Source organism: Rhinolophus sinicus, chromosome 17, assembly GCF_057876585.1.
Source record: "Rhinolophus sinicus isolate RSI-liver-muscle chromosome 17, RSI-T2T, whole genome shotgun sequence".
Lineage (NCBI taxonomy): Eukaryota > Metazoa > Chordata > Mammalia > Chiroptera > Rhinolophidae > Rhinolophus > Rhinolophus sinicus.
Genome location: NC_142517.1, coordinates 101,933,357 through 101,955,957, shown reverse-complemented (window position 1 = coordinate 101,955,957; position 22,601 = coordinate 101,933,357). Strand labels below are relative to the sequence as shown.

The 22,601-nt window shown below is 37.6% G+C and overlaps 1 protein-coding gene across 2 annotated transcripts in view; it reads left to right on the top strand.

Moving 5' to 3' along the window:
- The window catches only part of AGTR1 (angiotensin II receptor type 1), a 47,418-nt gene that overhangs the window by 10,406 nt on the left and 14,411 nt on the right, over nt 1-22,601 (top strand). The window lies entirely within an intron of this gene.

The window sequence follows — 22,601 nt, the reverse complement described above, 5'->3', positions numbered from 1 at the left end:
GTGCTCTTTCATCAGCCATGACATGGGACGCTTGGCCTTTGTGGGGCCCCGGCACTTACTTCCAGAAGCACAGAAACCTTAAAACTTGACCTACTCACTTTTTGAAAACCCAAATGTTTCAATCTCATTCCTACAAAAATCTCCCTTACTCCAGGATGATATAGGAAAAACGGCACTGTGAAATTGGAGGTAGAGGTGCTCCTTTATCCCCATGCAGGCTTGCCCCCTGGTAGAGTCCCACAGAGTCCCACAGCAGAGCATTCCACTCAGAACCTGACGGGGCAGCTGGTGACTCTCAATCGGTCCAACTGCTGTCATCATATGCACTTGTATGATAGTTTTCATAAAACTACTCTGGGATTGACCCAGTTCTCAAGAATTTTTTTTTTTTCCCCGATTAAAATTCACCTCAAAGAATAAATTCTCAGCTTCCCAAATTAACAGTGGAGACACTCTCTAATCCCTCCAGGGAGAATGAAAAAAGTAGCTGCCCCCTTCTGAATGCATGTGATTGCATTTTATGAAAGTAGAAGATAGGATAAGTGGTAGGTGGGTAGACAAAAGTCGAGGTGAGTTTATTCTTTGCTCCATTGGCAAGTTAGGAAACACTTGCTGGAGGGCACTCCACTGTGGTGTTAGGAAACTATTTAGGACTGCTTTAATCTTGGAGACAAAAATAGTAACATTCCACAGAGTTCTGTCACTGGAAATTTTTAGGTGCTTTTTTTTTTTTTTTGAGGTGCGGTAAAGCCTAGGAAGCTGGACTATGCGTGTTTTCAGCAAAAATCGAGCTCTAGATAAAGTGCATGAAAATATATGTCCTTGTTAGGAAGACACTGAGACAGGAAGCTTTATTTTATGTCCTAAGAGTCCTGAATAGAAGGAGCTGTTTGTCCATAATATCCCTCCAGCCTTACCGTGGGAGAAGCAGGATAATAACTGGGGGTGTCCTGCTGCTATGATTCTCGAGCGTGCTGCCCTCCTACATTTTGGAAGTCCTCAGTTTCTGACTAACATTCACACATCTATAGCAAAACTTGCAAAGTAATATAACATTTTGCTTACAAATAGCAAAACACTGAAGAAAACATTCTGTAAAATTTTAAACTTTTTCAAACTTTGAATTTCAGATGAATAAGCAAAACATGCTTAATTCTAAGAATTTTTTTTTTTCTTAAGGACTTATGCTTGTTAAAGAACTGATGCTATACCAATACTGCCACTAACTAGCAACTTAGCCTTTGGTTTCCTGTAAAATAGTCTCCAAGGCCCCATCCCACTCCGTGGACACTATACTGAAATACAAACGGTGTTTTCAGAAAGAGCTTTTGAACTTTGTAATGTTCCTTTACCCAACTTACGACTACAGAACTCTGATCTCTTATTGATTGAAGCCAGTAATGTGTAAATAGCATTTCAAAACTTGTTTTATAGGACCAAAAGAATTTAGGTTGAAATCTACTTATAAAATGTGGAAAACTGTCCGAATTAAGGACATTAAAAAGAATAAAAGACAAACTGATCCATATGCTTGAATTGTTTTTAAAAACATGCAGCAATACCATTGGAGAGAAAACAGATATACCATAACTGTCTAAATATACAAAACAAAAATGTCAATCTGTGAACAAAATTCTTTTCAAGAGGTATCTGCAACAAACCATTCAGAACACAATCGTTCCTTGGGAAATGGAGACCCTAAGCATGACTATTATCGGTCTGATGATATCTAGAACCACCTAAACTTTATGCAGAATCATCTTGGAGTTTGCCTACCTGGAACTTCCGGTTATAGAGAAGAGGACCCCAAGCCCTGAAGGCAGGGGCTTGCCCAGAGCCATGCTTGCAGTTCCAGGTCTCCTGGCTCCAGGTCTATGCTCCCTCCATTTCATCACGTTATGCTCCTAGCATGTGGCTCCAAACCTGACTACACACTGACATCATCCAAGCTTCAAAAAATTCTGATGTCTGTGCTCTACCCCAGATTTGTGGTTTATCCGTTTGTGGTATAGCCTGGGCTCTGACGTTTTTAAGAGATTCTCAAGTGATTCTAGTATGCAGATATGTTTGGGAACTTCTCAGAACTTATGAGACAGAAGAATTCCTTGCAAGCGCCTGCCTTTTTTAAAATCAATAATTATAGTTCTATTAGTGAGTATCATTTTTGGCTGTTTCTAATTCCTAATAACCTATCCCTAAGACCTTCGAGTTTACTGTTTATAATTCATTGTGGGCTTTTAAAAAATCTGCTAACCAAACCAGTTAAAACTAGCTATAAAATAAAAATAGAAAATCTGTGCTGATTGAGAATTGGGTTCCTTCATTTGCATACACTTTGGTATAGTTATGTTAGCTTCTTAGATGCCTTTGTCAGGTACAGCCACGTTGGGAAACAGGCCATTTCTTATAAACTTAAATAAATGCTTAACAACCCACCTGCGCTGCTTGTAGGTATTTACCTAGGAAATATAAAAATATATGTTCACACAAAGACCTGAACGTGAATGTTTATAACAGCTTCATTCATAATCACCAAAAACTGGAAACAATCCAAATGTCCACCAACAGGGACATTGAAAAAGAAACTATGCTCCATCCATACGATCAAATACCATTCAGCAATGAAAAGGAGCAAACTAGGATCTCACTAAGAGAAAGAAGCAGACAGAAAGTGCTACAGACTTTGTGATTCTATTTATATGCCATTCTGGAAAAGGCGAAACTACTGCGTTTCCCCGAAAATAAGACCTAGCCGGACAACCAGCTCTCATGCGTCTTTTGGAGCACAAATTAATATAAAACCTGGTCTTATTTTATTATAATATAAGACCGGATCATAATATAATATAATATAATATAATGTAATGTAATCTAATCTAATCTAATCTAATCTAATATAAATAATAATATAATAATGTAATGTAATATAATATAATAATATAATGTAATATAATATAATATAATAATATAATAATATAACATAACATAACATAATATAATATAATATAATATAATATAATATAATATAATATAATATAATATAATGTAGTACAATATAATGCCAGGTCTTATATTAATTTTTGCTCCAAAAGAAGCATTAGAGATGATTGTCTGGCTAGGTCTTATTTTCGGGGAAACATAGTATTGAGACAGAAATCACTCAGTGACTGCCAAGGACTGGGGTTGGGAGGAGGGGACAGAATAAAAGAGGTATAAGGGAATTGTGGGGGATGGTGAAAATATTCTGTATATTGACTGTAGTGGTCATTACACAGCCGGATACATTTGTCAAAATTCATCAAATAATACAACTTAAAAGGGTGAATTTTACTGTATATAAACTGTACTTCAATAAATGTGACTTAAAAAAAATTTTTTTAAGTATTTTGTGTACTCATCTAAAGTTAGAGGTTCTTGTTTTCTTAAAAATTGTGAAAAGAGGTACAAACAGTTACATTGAGCTAATATATGCCTGTTGGCTTGTTTACCTTCATCACTGACGTCTCCGAGTAAGAAAAACTAGAAAAGATGAAAGGTCATTTTTGTAGGCTAATATTTCTTCCTTACTCTTTATATTCTCTAAGATTTGATTTTTCCTACAATGATAGATATGTCTCAATTGTAGTGACCAAAACTGATTTATGTTTTATTTAGGCAATTGGAGAATGAAGCAAAATAAATCTTAGACCGCTTCTTCTTTTCTTTTTTTATGGGAATGTACAAGATAGTAGAAGTCTTCATTTTTATTTCCAAATTATACATGTCACAGATAACACTAGTTTGTTTTTAATTTTAATTAATATAATCACCCCTTGTTATAGATATTCTAAAGTTCTTAGTCAGCATTTCCCACTAATCTAATCTAATTATTAGAACTTCAGTCTCTGTTACTTTCCAGTCACATATACCTTGAAGTTCAATTACATTTGGTTCCTGGACTAATAGTCATGTGTTACACAAGGCAAAAAATTAAAAACAAATTTGTCTTTGAATCACTGAAGCATCAAGGATGTGAAATAGCTACATAACTAGCTGTGAGAAAGACATATAAATATCCCGCCATTATTCCTTTTACTCATGTAATAGTATCATTTTTCAGTGAAATCACAAACAATAGAAGTTTGGACCCAATTTGGAACTGTCAAATATGAATCCTAGAGACTTACCAATAAAAAAAGGCAAAATGAACATTTGTGGGGTTTTTCAATAAACAAAAATATAGCTTTTTTTTTCTAGTTTACTCCAAATCACCTATTATTCACACAGTTTATCTACAGAAACACTGTTTCTAGGCTTGAATAATATAGGTAGATAGGCTTAAAATATAAATAACTACTTAGGAGATTCTAATTTAAATTATATTAGTATTAATATTTTTAATAATTAAAAGAGCTCAGAGAATTAGCCTCTAAATTTAGAGGCTCTGTTTTTTTGGCAGAAGAGTTTTTGACTAGTACCAAACAAAAGTGATGGCATCCTCTCCCTTCAACTACTAGTCATTCATTTTAAGTCTTTTAAGAAGATTTAGACGTTTAGGAGTAACTTTTTAAATTCCAGAAAGGTCTAGGCTAACCTTAGAAAGGTACCAATACAGTGCATACCTGGCAGAAGGTAACAGTTACCTGGATGTAGGTCTCTGGCATCTTTCCAGAATGTAAACAAGTGCTAAGTCACCCATGGGGCCCTGGGACAACAGGAGCAATATCGTACCACACATCCAAAGTCCATCGGGAGCAGCCTTCCTCCTCTCACCCAGGCAAAGCCAAAATACCTCTGCACCCAGCACGGGCCACCACAGAAAGTAAGCAGTGCAGAATGTCTGTCCCTTGAGCCTGAACTTTGGCTCCTCAGTGATGCTCCCATGTCACAGGAAGAATCATGTGGGTGTTTTGCTGCCTCCTGGTCCCTCTAGTGTAGTCTGTATATAGAGCAGGAGGATAAAACGACTGAGTGGCTTCCTTAACAAGGCAAAGCAAGAATTCCAACCTGCTTCGGCAGCGTGAAAGCAATGCAAATTCCACTCCTTGACAACGGCTTCTCATGTGATATGTGTAACACGAATGGGCTAGCCATATTTTATTCACCTCTGAACCATTAATGAATGCTACTCGTCACCGTACATAGAACATGTTTCTCTATACACAACTGAACAAAGAGGGAACATTGGAAATGGCCCTGTGAGGAGTACTGGACCACAATGCACCAGCTTGCTTTGGGGCAACGGAAGTGGTTAGTAGGCTCCCCCTGGATTTCTGCTAGAATTTAGATTTAATTAGATGGGTAAATTAAACAAAATATATCGTCTGAATTAAAGAGTGAGAAATACAACATGCACCAGTTAAGTGAAAAAAAAGTTATACTATAAATGAAACAATAAATGTCAATACCTTTATTTGAGCTTCTTTAAGATATATGACAAATTTAACAGACCTAGTTTAACATCTTAACACAAAAAGATCTGTGTAACCAATTTTGTGATTTCTATCTTCTTAGGAGAATGTTTGGATATCTTTAACTTTCATATTTAATATATTTTTTTTCCTTTTTTTAGTTTCTATGGTGTCACCATCTATAGAAACAATCCATATTGGTTGAATCTATATATACATTTAGCTAAACATCCCAAGAGAAAGTAATTCTGTAATCCTCCTCAGCAATTGATTTTGACAATTAAGAACCCTTAAGCTAAATAGAATAATTCATTTCATAGGAAACTTTTATTCAATATGCATAATTAGTTTTAGTTAACTTTATTAATGAAATGTCGTAAATCAATTAGGTTTGCAATAATCAGTTGCTGAGGACCCAAGAGGGTCCATATGTCTCACAAGAGAGGAAGGTGATACACAATTTAGTTGGAAAGCAAATGTAATTAGATTTGATCAGTTGAGTATTTCTGTCCTGATGTGGAGTCAGAAACATAGTCAAGCCTGAGTATATAGCTGAAAAGAGGTAGAAAAAACAGTGTCACTTAGTAAATGTCTTCATGTTCCTACTGGCCATAAAGTGACAGCTGAAGTGGGCCTTGGAAACCACAGTAGACAGGTTTTCTCCAGCAGGCCTATTTTTACATTTCCTTTTCAAATCTCAATGCCTTTAGGTGGGGTTGTATGTAAAGTCTCCTATTTATCACAGACCCTACGGTTCCTTAATGCCTTACACTGGGGGCTTCACACAGTTATGTAACTGCCCAAATCCTGATGGCATTTCAGTTTGCAACTATCGTGACTAGTTTTGTTTTTGAAAGGGTGTGGGGTAATCCTAGAGTTTCTTTTCTCCTAGTCTAGAATAGGGATATCAAGGAAATGTCATGACAGCAAGAATCCTTCTCAATGAGAATTGTATTAGATACAACTTATTCCTATTTAGGGCTGCAGTTTGCAACAGATTCTGCTGTGATTCATTCAATAAGTATTTTTGTTGGACACGTATATGCCAGACACTGTTCTCAGCACCACGGACCAAGTGTGAACAGGCAGACAAAAAAACAGGCCTCATCGAACTTATATTCTAGCCCATGTAGACAGAGAAAACAATCAAGTAAAATATACAATATGTTGTAAGACGGGGAGAATCAGACTAGAACGTGGAAGCAGTGGGAGGAGAAGGTACAGTTTTAAAAGGATGTTTGGGGAAAGCCTACTTAGAAAAAAGGAAGGAACTCTATGAATCTCTGGGGGCAGATGGCTCTAGGCAGAGGGCAGAGCAAGTGCAAAGGCCCCGAGGCAGCATATTCAAGGCACAGCAAATAGGCCAGTACCCTTAGAAAGAATGACTAAGAAAGAGTGATCAAGTATTGAAAATATGACACACTAACAGGTAGAAAGTAGTGACATTTAAAATGGATGCTGGGAGAGGGGAAGCAAATGGGATTTTAAAGCTTACATGGTATAAAGACTTTAACCGCTTTGACATGTAGTGAAATGTTTCCAAAATTGGATATTTTAGAAATTTAGCTCTATGATTCAATCCCTAATGGCTGGTTCTATGGCTGTAACTAATCAGAAACCTGCATTTGCTGTCACCTCCTCCTGGACACACCGCTGATTTATTTGGTGCCTTTGGTATATTTACGAACAGTGCCTGTCACTGACCTGTAATCCCACATCTCTGGGCCTTAAAATAAAACCCCTCCAGTAACAGAGAGTTGGGGGTACACGATGGTGTCATTATTTTTAATAATAATTCTTATTCTGAGACAAATACACCAATAAATAAGTCCTAGGAATATCACCAAATGGAAAACGATTTCATATACTGGTTATTCCATTTAAATTATTTTATCTTCAAGTCCAACAAAAAGAAAATTCTAAACAAAAAGATATAGTTAGGATTGTATATGTGGCATCCATGCACATATAACTAGGAATAAAATTATTTAATGGAAAATTTCAAATTCAACCAACTCGAAACATGTAAGATAATCTGAATGGGAAGGAACAACCCTGACTTTTTTTTTCAGTGGTGGTGGTTCCTCAGAATCCCATGCCTTTTTTCTGGCCTGCTATTCTTCAAGATTTCCTAATGAGCATTAAGGAACAGGCGTATTTAACAATTTGTATTTGCAGGTTGGAAACAAGAAAATGAAGACAGATAGTTTCTCTCCTGATAATTTGATTATCTAAGCTCTTCTCCTATGAGTTTAGGCAAAAGCCTTAGTTACTATTTCAGCCGATGGGGCCATGGAAAACACAAGCCTCTGTGATTGCATGCTTCTCCAAATGGGCCGGTGTTTTAACTGCCTTACAGTCCTCCACTAGAGACTCCTGGAAGAGTAAGAAGCGAGAAGTGACCATAAATAGAATGAGAATTAAAAAAAAGCAACTTCCTTTATTCTAGAAAAACGATACCCAGTGGCTGGTTAACAATGCTACTGTAAACATTGCTGTACATTTCTTGTGCACATGTGGAAGAGTTTTAGGGTATGTACTTGGAAGTGAAAATGATGATTTTATTTCCAAAGAAGTGGGGATATATATATATATATATATATATATATATATATATATATATATATGCAGACTCTGGGAAACAGGGTTGTGCTGACTTGGCGGAAAGACGTGGGGTTCAATCCTTCACCGCCAGTGGGTGACTGGCTTTTAAACTGAAATATGACCCCAGAAGAACTTCTGATGTAATTCCAGATCCTAGGGCTAGTTCATGACACAAACATTTATTTGTAACTATGTAAGAATTTGTTTCCCAGTACCCCTCATGTCACTGACATCCCATAAAATTAGCCTTGCAAGGAGCTAGAACATTCTGAGAATATACAATAGATAACTTTAAATGAGAGGTCTTCCTTATCTCACACAAAAACATGAAAGTTGGTTAGCATTGACTCCGACGTCTGTCCAGGCAAGTGCCTCTAATTTCAGAAGCACGTGCCTCTTTTGTAACTCCAGGGTGTCCTTGGAAATTGCTGCTTAAAGACCAAACTGCCAAGTCTAGTCCTTCTCCTCTTAGTAAAACATTTTTAGTTGTATGTCAGTAGTTGGTCTTTGTTCTCTTAGTGCCGTTGCAAAATACAACAATTCTATTTCTAAATCCCAATAATATTGGGAAGACAAGTTGAGTTAAAATAATGCCTGAAATTGAACCAGAATTCTGACTCTAATAAAAAGCTAGTTAGTCACAACTTCCTTCAAATCCCTCTGCCACAGAAATCTCTCCTGAAAAGAGATACTATACAGCATTTTAGGGCAAACAAACTTTCCTCAATTGCTAGGGGTGGAGTAACGAAAGGGGTGAAAATAGCATTTTAAGCACGATCATGTTATTTCTTTTAATTCCCCGAGGTTGATCAGATTTTTAACTTCAGTTTTTTAACTGCCCTGAAAATAATTTCTGTCTCTAGGTGACTCTTATTTCAATGCAATATTTTATCTTCTTAATCTGGTAGAGTCACACATTTAAGTCATCATCCAGATCAGAAAGAAATAAGTGAGACTTGAAGTAATCTAAATAACACATCTTCTCACTAAGAAAAAAAAACGAAAATAAAAAATTCGAAATCCAGGAATGAATCATCCTTGAAACTCTCCCAACTTTTGGTCTAGTTTTATGGGTGAAAACTTTGGGGGACAAGTTTGGGAAGCAACCAGTGCCAGCTATTGTTTCATGCATATTATCTTATTTACTTCTCAAAATAACACTTAGAGGTAACTCTGATTATTGCCATTGTATTATATTACTGTTTTGTAAATGTACACACAAAGGATCAGATAAAATAATAAACATCTATTAATTGGACATTTACTGGATCAAGCACTGTGTCAGGCACTCCAGCTGCATTTTCTTACTTAATGCACCAAAACAACAACAAGACCCCCTGCAGGCTAGGTTCCCTCATTGGCTTCATTTTTTCAGACTGAGTCTAAGGGCCCACATTGCTAACCAATGCCAGGACCAGCACTGGAATTTGGGACGGACTCCAACGCCCGGGTTGTAATCATTTCTCTCCCAGATGTAACCCATCAAATTCTCCAGAGCCTGAGACCTTCCTGTTGCTGTTTTTAAGTGCTACGCTACCAGTATTTTTTTTAAACGTATGTATATGTATGTAAGTGAACATTGTTAATATTTGGTTATAGGTTTATACTGATATTAGATGCAAGTATAAGCGAGCCTTGTTTTGAATAACAGAACAGTCAGGAGCTCTGAAAGGTGTGTTCAGGATTGGGTAAAGCAGATATTTTTCTGTCACATTTCAGTGAGAAAATTGTTAATTCATATGCCGCCAGCCATATACAGAAAAGCAACAGGAAATGAAGAAAAACGTAACTACTTTAAATAATGTGGTCTAAAGTACAAATGATTGCACTGTGAATTAGTTTCCTTCTGCTGTAGAATTGATCATTTGGGTTATGTAGACAAGCAGGGTAAGACGTTACTAAAATTATCTTGAATCCTAGATTTGAGATCTATATAAAACACTAGATAATTTGCCTGTGAATACATAGAAAACACTTTTTAAAAGGATTGGGATGGGTTATTTTCCCCCTCTGTTAAATATTAGCCTTTGAAATGCACCCAACTGATCTGCTAAATAACACTTGCAAATTGTTGTGTTTTAATAAAGTGACAGACTGAGAGAGATGCCACACTAGACTTGCTTATATTTCTGGAGGCGTTACAAGCCAGGAACATGATGCAATCATGCCTTTTAAAAGAGGAGAGCCTCTTAGCATGACACCTTGCCTGGCAACAAATGTAGCCACTTACTCCAAATGCAGGCATAATTAGAATCTGAAAATCTAGCATCAGAATCCCAAACCCCTGGTGCAACACTCAGTAAATTACAGCTTTTATGTCTGCAATATTTCCAACCATGCCATTTAAATATGTGAATTTATGAGTGCGTGATGTTTTAGAAGTCCTTCTCTGTAAGGCTATGGGGAGGTTTCATCATGACTAGTCAGGTGTCCTATAAATGGCTCGCCTCATTTTTAGATTTCTGGAGGGCTCCAAGCCCGCACTGCTGCTGGCAGAGGGCCGACCCAAATGGACTATTCTAAGGAAAATCCCAGGGCGAACATGCAGCACAGTGAAAATGTAGGAGACCCGCTTTACAGAGGGTACCATTAGCAATCATTATTTCTTTCCATTAGAGCTTTAACCAGCCAAGCCCAGCTTCGTGCATCAGTTTATACAATTGCAGCAGAGCCTTATAAAGTCATCCTGAAAGAACATTAATTTTTAATTTAATCTTGGATGACTGATACAAAAAAATCCTATTAAAAACACTCACAAAAGTTGTAAAATTGGTGTTTGAAACTGAGAATTAATTCAATCACTTTAACTGTTTTTGTTGCAATAGGAAAATAAAGGCTTTAAAATTTAAAGTTAGCATCTTAAAATACATTGGGATGAACTATTCTAAAGAAAATAAATTTTGTTCCTCTGATTTGTGACTGACCACTGACTTCTGAGTTGCAGGGTGTGAGTTGTGCTCAGCTGGCCACTTAGCAAGAGTTAGCATGGAGACTCGGTTCCCTTCCAAATGGAAGAGTTCCTGTTAGTTTTTCGCCTTCATTTCCTAAAGTGTTGTGATTTTTAATCCCTGGTGTTATGTCTCAAAGAGATTTGAAATCTTAAAATATTGAAATTTGTATTGAAATTGATTGCTCAAAGTCTCAGCCAGTTGGGTATGACTTTTTAAAATAGGTAATACAGACCTCTAGTGGTTGAACAGTTTGAAAGCCTCTGCAAGGAAAGGAAATTGTGAGGCAAGTGCCTGCATTTTAAGGAGAAAAAAACAGTTGTTCGTTAAAATGACTCACATGGCAAAATCCATATATTTCATACAAACAAAGAAGGTAGGAATGTGCTACAGCGAAGGTAGACTACTTCCCATCCTTTTTGATTCTCTCTGATTCCCCTAAAATAAGCAAGGAACTTCCCTCCAAAATTCCAGCAAGTAATCTGGATCTGTATTGAGTTTCCCCTAAAAGATGAACGTCCAGTTTACTTATTACCTGATTGGAGCTGGCAGATACTTGTGTTCTGTGAATTATTTTCCTGGGGACACAGTGTTGCCTCACCGGAACTTTTCTTTCTCCAAACTCCAAGGGCTGCCCTTGAAAATGCAGGAGACACTCACACAGCCACAGCCTATCCTGTTCCCAAGTCTCTTCCTGGGCAGCCACGTGCCACTGGAGTGGGCTCAGCGACTGGGGCAGCTCTCCAGGCCGCACGAGAGGCAAACCATTGGATCTATGCACGAACTTTTATAGTTTTTGTTCTTATTGATTTTTCATCTTTTTTTTTTTTTTTTAACATTAATGGCATCTCTTAAAATTTAATTTTTGGGTTTATAAAATTTTCAAAGTTCTCTTTCACTTGATGCACAAATGTTGCTGGGAACGTGTTATTTAAGTTCTTTGAAGTTGATCTGACATTGTCAAAGTGGCTTTGGTGTCACCTGTTTAGCTTGCTCAATTCATGCTGGTTGTGAGCTCCCCTCCAAGCATTAGAAAGGACTGGGCACTTGGAACCACAAGTAAATGTCCAATTAGGTGTATGGGGAGAGTGGGTAGGATCTGCTTTTATGCATGTTGAAAAACTAAAGGTCTAAGTAACATCCACATTGGAAAATCCGGCAGAATAAAAAGCATAAGCTAAAACCATAAGAGTCAACCTATTAGAGTAAAGCGTGGGAAAGTATGATTTTCAGACAAAATCTATTATAATTCCATCATCTAAATAACTTCCTATCATAGCATGTTGTCAACCTTAATTTTGAAATACATAATTTTAGATCTTATGTCACGAGGTAGTCTTTAAAAGCCTCTTGCAAACTTTTAACATCTAGTTTCAAATCAAACATAATATATTAACAAGCCGTAGGATGGAGGAAGTACATAAATTATCATCATTGCCCTGCATGCACAGTAATTCACAGGTTTGGCTCAGACACAACTTAGATGAAATAATTAACTGTACAGTACTTAACAGTATAAAAGTAATTAATCTAGCTGCCTCATACTGGTTTGGCCTAAATAAACATGCAATAAAAAAGCCATACAATTTTATTATTTTCTCACTCCAGTTACTACTTTAGTAAGTTGGAATTTTAATATGTCAGAAGAAAGATAGCTTTCCTTTAAAAAGAAAATCACTATTTTCAAATGTCAATGTACTGATTATAAGCTGAATGAGGCCCATATATTTATAATGGTGGGCAAATGTTCTCAATTACTAGTTCCATGCATTCTGCTTCACTGTTCAGTGAAAATGATTATTTTTAAAAAGCGTAAATAAGAAAAAGTAATCGATTTTTAACCACAAATCACATAGACTCCATTGATGGTACCACAATCATGTGGTAGTGCAGCTTTGGCAAAAGGTTTCAGGTAACTTTGGTTTGTACCCCGTGGGTTCTGGGGAGGAGACAAGTTGCCTTTTGGCCTATGGTCCTTTCACCAGCAGTTTCACCAGGAAAAGGGCAGTGTCATTAGTTGGGGTGAGGACAACAAATAAGGCAAGTGTGGGCAAGAGAGAAGGACTCAGGTGATTCCTGCTCAGGGGAGAGGACCATCCCATTCAGGTGATTTTTTCTTAAGTCCACTCTCAGTGCATGGACACTCTTTTGCCGATTCTTATAGACTATAACATGCTCTCCTCTCTATGATTCTATTGATTAATCACTGTATTATTATCCCCATTTCATAAATGGGCAAAGAAGAGGATGAGGCTGAGTAATTCTTCCAAAATCAAATAGTACACAAGATGTAGGGTCAAAAAATCAAACCAGAGACTTCTGCTTCCAGCCAAGATGCAGTAACAGGGATTTAATGTCTCACCTAAAACAATTAAAAAATTGGAGACAGAGAGATAGAGAGACATAGACGTAGACATAGACAGATATAGATATCAACAACAAAGGGCAGTGATCTCTGAGGGATGGGAAGCAAACGGAGTGAGCCCTATGACTGCCCAGCTCACTGCCTAGAGGGAGTCTGCAGCATAGCACAGGGATGGGGAATCCAGAAGGCGATCCTAAATCTCCCTGAGTTGAGATGGAGCTGGGCGTCCAGAGAGGCAAGGAGCTAGACATCATAGGAAAGTGTACCAGAGTGTAGAGAACTTTACAAAGAAGGAGCCCAGAGATCTGTAAAGGGGCCCCTTGAGTTTCAGTGCAAGTGCATGAGCCATCACCCAAAAAGATTACAGGGAACAATCCCCAGAGATCATCCAAAGCCAGAAAATAGTTTCTGTTCCCACCATCCAGAGTGGAAAAACCTCAGAGTTCATGGGGCATCAGATAGCATACTCAGAAGGGTTTTGCCTCAGGAATGGGAAAAAAATCAGGCCTAGACTAAATACTGCTCTGGTCCCGCCATACAAAGCCTAAAAGCCAGATCTGAAGGGATCAAACTTCAAATAGTTTAACTGCTTCCCAAAACAAAGCTGGAGAATTTTTATAGGAATACAAAAACTTTCAATACCCAACAAGGCAAGATTCACAGTGTTTAGCATCCATTCAAAAATTACCAGGCATGCAACAAACCAGGAAAGTGCAATATATAAAGAGTGCGGGGAAAAAATGAATCAATGGGAACAGACCCAAATGATAGAATTAGTACATAAGGACATTAAATGGTAATTATAACTGTATTCCTTATGTTCAAAAAGCTAGAGGAAAGTTTGACCATGTTAAGTAGTGATATGGAAGACATAAAAAAGACTGAAATTAGGTTTCTAGAGATGAAAACTACAATGTCTGAGATGAAAACCCAAATCAAGACTTCAGATACTAAGATTATATTCCTTCCACTGACTCCACAATATTCTTGCCTGCATCCTGAGTTTGATCCCAGCAGCCTAACACTTAATACTTGCTTAATACCAAAAGTCCCAGGTAAATGCTCTCCTTAAGAAGGGGGGATACCAGCTGAAGACAACAGAGTTCCTCAGGCCCCTCCCATCTCCCTCTGGTCATCCTCCCCTTCCGTTTTCCCTCTGGTCATCTTCCCCTTCCCATCTCCTGCTGGTCGTCCTCCCCTTCCCATCTCTCTCTGATCATCATCCCTGGCCTGTCCCTGGCTCATGGAGCAGACTCCACCATTTTCCATGGACTGACACTCCTTCATTCTGGCGTAGTCTCCTCAGTAAAGTAGCTGCTAAAGGTCCTCATGTTACCTTCTGAGGTACAAGGAAGTTTACATTATCAGAACACCATTTTCCATTTTTGTTTTGTCTCACCTTGAAAACTCTGTATAGCAGTCCCCCCTTATCCATGGGATTTATGTTCCAAGACCCGCAGTGGATGCCTGAAAGCATGGATAGTACCAAATCTTATATATACTGTTTTTTCTTGTACATAAATATGTATGGTGAAGTTTAATTTATAAATTAGACACAGTACGAGATTAACAAAAACTGATAATAAAATAGAACAATTATAACAGTATACTATAATAAACCTTATGTAAATATGGTGTCTCTCAAAATATCCTACTGTACTCACTCTTCTTGTGATGATGTGAGATGAGAAAACGCCTACATGATGCAATGAAGTAGATGAATGCCATAGGCGTTGTGACACGGCATTAGACTACTATTGGCCTTCTGATGATATGTCAGAAGGAGGATCGTCTGCTTTAGGTGCTCTTGGATCATCAAGCCAGGATGATGTCAATGCCAGGAGCAGATGATGTCAATGTCTGGGGAAATTTAATATTTGTGGACCGCAGTTGACGGTGGGTAATTGAAACAATGGGAAGAAAAGTAGTGGACAAGGGGGGACTACTGTAATTTGAAAAGCATAAAATTTTCTCTCTTCACATAAAATTAAATTAAAATGGAACTTAGTACTTCTGCAGTTCCCCACCCTTCCAATCCAAGATACTAGGTACAAAATCATGAGCTGCGTTCTTCCCACTAACCAAGCAATTAACCAAAATGTGCTTCTTCTTTTACAGAATTCAAAATATGCTCATGAGAATGAAACCACTTTTCCAACAAAGCTGAAAAGTCAACTTATTTGTCCAAGTTCTATTAGGGTTAGAGTTCTAAGACATGTATATGCTAGCCAAGTGTTTATCAGAAATAATCCCTATTCATCCAGAATTAATACTGCATAACCCCCTCAGTCAATGTATCCACCTAATCAATAGCAGACATATTTTCTTTATGTATTTCCTTTGTGTTCTCCTAAACCTGCAGTGACTGAGTTTAGAAAACACGTTAGTATTAAAAACACAAATGTAGCCTTGTGACATAAATGTTTAGATAATTTCATGCTTAGAGCATCACAGTTCACCTTAGAAACACTTTACTTGACAACAAAGCTTTCAAAAATAAATACTTTTTTTTAGCATTTACTAAGCATTATTCAAAATGTAACCTCATCAGCAGTGATATCGCCAGGGCCATTGGTCAGTTCAGTGTTGTTCTATGAAATAGCATCAGTCCCTTTCACTGTTGAAAATCTTTTGGGCACTAAATGATATGTTTGAATAAATGTTAAAATAATATGTAAGAATACCCAAACAAGAGAAAAATAAGCTGCGGCAAGAACAATGACGCAGGGAGGTGCTGTCCGGACTGCCATTCTGAGACAGACCTCAGGCTGGCTAAGCCAGTGTCAGGACACCCAGCGGGGAAAGCCCGGCTGCATGAGAGCAGGGCTGGGTAATAACCTCATCCCATCACATCTCTGTATCTCTGTTCTCTGTCTACCTCGAACTCTTCAGTTGTGGGGTTTTGTTAAAATGAAAGGAGGGGATGTCTAACCGAGGTATATTTCAAGTATTTAGTGTAGAAAGAAAGAGTGCAATTCAGGTCTGCAGCATGTTGCGGGAGCTTAGAGCCTGTTTTCTCAGTTGTAAAATTAAGTGTTTGGCCTACATCCTAAGTTGTAAATTGGCGTCCCTTGAATTAGATTTGATCTATGGAAGAGTTCTGTTTAGTTCAGCATAGTGTTGCTTTTTTTGTTTTGTTTTGTTTTTGCATTTGCGTTTGCATTGGTTGAAAACATTTCAACCAAAATATTTCACATAAAATTTGTAATTTCCAGCCTATTTTAAAAAATCAGCCTGTATCTCCCTCTGATCACAGGTGGCCCAATTAGCTGTAGCTGAGTGACTCTCACACATCTACCTCCTCTGAGAAAGGGGAAGGGTCTTCCATGTACCACCATGCCCTCTGCACCCATCTCTGTCACTCCCAGGCCCTGTGACTAATTGACTATGTGAACCCTGGAGTACGGAACTTCTAGGGACCATTCCAGCAATAAAATGTTATGAATCCCTGACTTAAGTTGCTTCAAGAAAAGCAAAATACAATAGAGAATAATAATTCAATGACATTATAGGTTACAATAGTCTTTTCTTGGATAACCTGACAACGAAAACACCATTTACAATATAGTAATTGCGTATGTTTACAGGGACTAAAAGCTTACATATATTTTTCCGTATTTTGCTAAACTAAAGCAATAAATTTGACCCTTAAATTTCCTTCTATAGCAGAAATTTCTGTGACTTCCTGATCCACATTGAGACAAAGCTATTCTCCAAACCTAAATTGAAAGTCCATAGTTGCAGAATGACGTTTTATGTAAAGAGAACATCTTAATTTGTTGGTGTAACATAAAGAAACCACGTAATTTATCTAGAGAACGGCTTTAAGCTGAGCGTTGACACATATACAACTATGCCTACTGAAATAGACTGATTCTAAACATATTTTATCTGAATTATAACCTCTTAATATCATGATACTCAAAATTATTAGCATATTATATTATTCTCACAAAGTTCTAATGAACTTCAAAAATCTGCCTGCTCTATTCTGAGTACAAAAATATTTAGCCTAATTTGTTTTTCCATTATTTTGTATAGTAATAAAGTAATACCAAAAATGCTATTACCAGAAGCAGTACAGCGTTGTATAATTATTAAAAGTGAATCTCATAAAGTCACATTAAAGATCAACAATTACCACATGTTAACTCAAATAATTCAAAGAAGAGACTTACATGAATACTAGGGGAGCTGTTGGCAAAGAAATGTTTTTCTCTGACTCCTGCATTTTGAAGGACAGTTTTGCCATTTAATTAGTTGAGGTATGATTCACCAAGCAAAGGTCTATAATATAGTTTTTCATTCTCCAACTTAAAGTAATCTTCAAGTCATCTGTGCTTTAGATGTTCATACTTCTACTTCTTAAAAATGGATCCTTCATGGATCCGTTCTAGTTTTATGGGATTAATAACAAATTATAGCATCTGTTGACAGGGCTCCTAACATCATTCCAATCTCCTTCTTGGCCATGTGTAATAACGTGACAAGTAAAATTTTATGGGGTAATTGATGTAGTATTTGGATAGGGACATATGAATTTGTATTGAGATTATATATAATGATAGTAATACTAGATAATATATTTATTGAGTTTGTAATATATGGCAATCTTTTTTCCCCATGTTTTATTTAACCCTCATGTTAACAGTATACAGTGAGTTTTTATCCCATTTTAAAGAAGGAGGCTAATGCTCAAAGAGGATGAGTAGATTAGCCAGTGAGAAGATTAGTTGATGGTGGATCCAGGATCTTAACAGACCTTTGTGACTTCAAAGCTCATGGTTTGTGTGTTTCCTATAATGTCTGCCAGCCAATAGACTGTTAACATTAATTAAATTAATGTTCCCTTTTAAGATTCTAAGTGCTGAATACGTGCTTATATAGATTATTAAACTTGTTTTTATTGTATCTTTTCTATTCATATTGAATGAGTATAATATACTCTCTTTTAAGGAAATTACTTTAAATATATAAACTTATAACATTCTTCCAAGAGGCAGGTAGAGGCTTTAGAGCACCATTCCTGTTTGTCAGATCGAAGTCCAGTAAAGGTGTAATGATTTGCCTAAGGCCTCAATATCTAGAGGGGCAAAGAAAAAGCCCAAGTCCTCTGCCCCAAGTTCTAGAATAGTGTTTGTTCTAAGTGTTTTCCTCACCCCTGGTAAATCGTGCAATCGACTAATTTCTACTTTTCCACTTCTTAAATTATGTTGCTTTCTTACTCATTGCTTTTGGTTTTATATATTAAAATCTGACATCAGCATTCACCATATCTTTCACTCCAAATTCTGAGTGGTTCCATCTGATAGCTTATTTTTGTACTTTATGGGCTTTTTCTTTATTTGTCTTTGACCAATTACCAGGAAAGGCTGCCTGAATCTTTTGAAAGCTCTGATATCCTCAATAAAAAGGCCTTCTAAGTGACCTTGTTTGTCTCCCAGGCAGTGGCCTATCACAACTTCAAATGCCTCACGAAAATGTTACCCGTTTGGCATCAGTGTACAGAAAAGGCTGCACTTTGTGATAAGAAGCACACTGGTGTTTAGGACCCTAGTAAGAGAAGAGAGCTCTTAATGGGAAGAAAAGGGAAGTATAATTTCCTCAGATTTAGCTGGTATTTCAAGCACAATGGTCTTTTCTTCTAGACCTAGTCAGAAGCAATAAACAATTCCAATTTTGGTCATAGAACTCTATTAATATTGCTCCTTTAGAGACCCTTTTTCCAGAAATGTTCTTCTTTGGCTACAAAAACAACTATTTGATGTCTTTATAGATCATTAAAGCAGTTGGGTAGAGGATGCAAGTAACAGACTCAAACTGAGTAACTGAAATTCTTTGGTTGCCAAGCTTGCAGAAATTATTGTTTGTAACTAGATATGTTTATCCTGTCTCTTTCTCACGTTTCTCTATTCGGCTTCATTCTAATGAGAACCTTGATGACTGGCTACATTTAATGTGTTGTTCCACAGACAGAAAAAAAATGCTTCATGTGAAAGCAAAGCTGAATTTACATTCAGATATTGCACAGTCAGTTCAGACCCTAACTGTTGCAGACTGACTCCCTCTGGCCCTGGTTCCTGGCACACCACCAAAGGGCAGTCACACCACCAGAGGGCAGGGTTTGATTTCCAGACTTGGTGGCTTCCTCCCTCCAGAGGTAACCTTGGGGCCACTATCACAGCCATCAAATCCCTTAAAGACCTTATAATGACTCTAAGCTCAAATTCTCTCTTCCAGTGTACTTATGCAGAATACTGGAGCTCTGGAAAATGCTTAGAGAGGGTAAAATCTAGAATGATCTGACACAACAGATATTTAGTCAGCTTGCAATTTCAGAACTCCTACTAAGTACACAATGTGACCTTGGACAGGTTACTTGACAGGATTTTATTTTTTGAAGGATGTATAGTTTCCTTGGGAAGATATGAATGTAATACCTGAAATAAGTCACCAATAAAATACAGCATACAGTTAACTTATTCCATAAAAGACATATACTACAGATTATCAAGAATTGGGGGGAAAAAGTAGAGACTAGAGCAGGGTTTCTCTCAACAGCAGTACTATTAACATCTTAGGCTATAGAGCTCTTTGTTGTGGAGTCCTGCCCTCTGCTTTGTAAGATGATTAGCATTATCGCTGGTCTAGCAACACCTCCCTCCTCCTGCTCTCCCTGTTGTGAGAACCAAAAATGTCTCCAGACATCCTCAAATGTCCCTGAAGGGCAAAATTACCCCTATTGAGAAGCACTGAGTTACTGTATGAAGAAATGACCTTACTGAAAAAAATAAAAAATAAAGAAACTGAGCCTTGAAACTTTAGAATGTCAAAAATGTAAGGACCTGCCTTCTAAGCCTGTTTCCTCATCTGAAGAATGGGAACAATGGTGCCTTCCCTCAGAAGCCTCCTATTCGTCTGCTCCGGCTGCCATAACAAAATACCACAGACTGGGTGGCTTAAACAACAGAAATTTATTCCTCGCACTGCTAGAGGCTGGAAGTTCAAGATCAAGGTGTTGGCATCATTGGTTTCTGGTGAAATCTCAATTCTTCCCCTGTAGATGGTCACTTTATCGCTATCCTTCACATGACTTTTCCTCTGTGCAAGTACATTCCTGGTGTGTCTGTCTCTTATAAGGACACCAATAATATTAGATTAGTGCCCCAACATTGTCACTTTATTTAACCTTAATTAGCTCTTTGAAGGCCCTATCGCCAACTATGAGGTCTGACAATTAAGTTTGCAAACTTGTTGCAATGATGTTGCTAACCTTTTATGATATCAGAGGGATCATTCATTATGAATTTTTACCAACTGGACAGCTAACCAAGTTTACTACTTGGAAGTGCTGAAAAGGCTGCGTGAAAAAGTCAGACGACCTGAACTATTCGCCAACAATTCATGGCTCTTCCATCATGACAATGCCCCAGCTCACACGGCACTGTCTGTGAGGGAGTTTTTAGCCAGTAAACAAATCACTGTATTGGAACACCCTCCCTACTCACCTGATCTGGCCCCCAATGACTCCTTTCTTTACCCAAAGACAAAGGAAATATTGAAAGGAAGACATTTTGATGACATTCAGGACACCAAGGGTAATACGATGACAGCTCTGATGGCCATTCCAGAAAAAGAGTTCCACAATTGCTTTGAAGGGTGGACTAGGCACTGAGATTGCTGCATAGCTACCCAATGGGAGTACTTCAAAGGTGATGGTACTGATATTCGGCAATGCGGTTTGTAGCACTTTTCGCAAACTTAGTTGTCTGACCTCCTACAGTTAAGGCTTCAACCTATGAATTTTGGAGGGACACAGGGCTCTTATAGATATAAAACAAATTATCACAATGCTTGGCTCATAGTCAGCATTTAGTTAATCATACATGTTACTAATGCTAATATTAAGCCACTATTATAACTACTCTGTAAATCAGATATCAGCTAAAACAAAGAAGAGTATAAAACAACTGTACATTAAATAAGCTTATTTAAACACCTATGTGTCACTTAGTGCTGAAGTTACACAGCTGAAAAGTTGAAATTGACATTTTCCCCACTGACACAGCTAACCATTTCAAGGATGCTCTGTTTCCTTTATGTGAAGGCCAAAGGGCAGTAGCTCTTGCATCCCCGGCATCTGATGAGTTGTTGATGATCCAGAAATGATCTAATTGATTTGGAGGATTTCTGTGTAAAAAACGTCTATGCAAATATTTCTCCAAGAGGAGGCATGACTGATAATTCACTTTCACCCTCTTAATTTTATGTATAAGCTTCACCTGTCTTACAAGGAGATAAGAACAAAAATAAATTGGCAAGAAAAAAAATAAACAATTTCAAATAGCCATGGCCTTCAGTTGGAACTAACTGGAGAATTTGAAATCGCAGTGGAACATGGGCCTTCTTCAGCCAAACATATTTGTTTATAAAAACTAAAGGATGTTAGAAATTGCTATCACACCAGCTTATCATCTGAAATTTCTACTGGCTCAAGTGAAATGGTGCTGCCCTATTTCCTACTGTGGGGTTCCCTTCGTAACCAAAATTGCGTTAGGATTGGAAGCGTGTAACTTTGAGGACAAGAACAGAGTGGACTTAGCTAGCTGGACAAACAAGAGCAGAGTTTTAATATCTCGTGAGGAAGTGAAGCACTAACAGGTTGTTCCAGGAAGTTCAGGAGGAGTAGAGTCGATGTGGACAGTTCCTACCTGAACAATTAGTTTTATTGTTGGTAATAAAAGCAGAAGTCCTTCCTGAAAGTGAAGGCGTGAAAAGGAGAAATTGCTATAGCAAAATTAAAAATAAGAGGAGATGGTGGTCTTGGTGTGGCACGGAATGTTCCAGAATATTCTCCTTGCTCTTAGTGAGTTGCTTCTGTATGAATAATGTGCCACATCACTACATCCTCCTCCTATGCAGAAATGCTACATTTCCACTTTCCAAACCAAGGGATGCATTGTATTTTACCTTTAGAAGAGAAACAACAACCAAAGGCAAAAGCTCTACATTATCTTAGGCAGCTCTCTTGGAGAGTTCCTTTTTTCCTCCTGCTCAGACTACATACAAATACTGGGAATATATTTTATTTCCAAATCTGATGTATGACATATGGTAACTCATTTATTGCTAATGAAGTTTTCACAGGAAGCAGCAGTCACAGGTATCTGATTGTATTTTTCAGTTGCCAAAGTGTCATTTACCTTTTATTGGTCCAGCATCCCTGCCTCTTATCACAGGCTCATTTAATTAGAAAACACGACACCCCACATAGAATATGGAGTGGTAAATAAT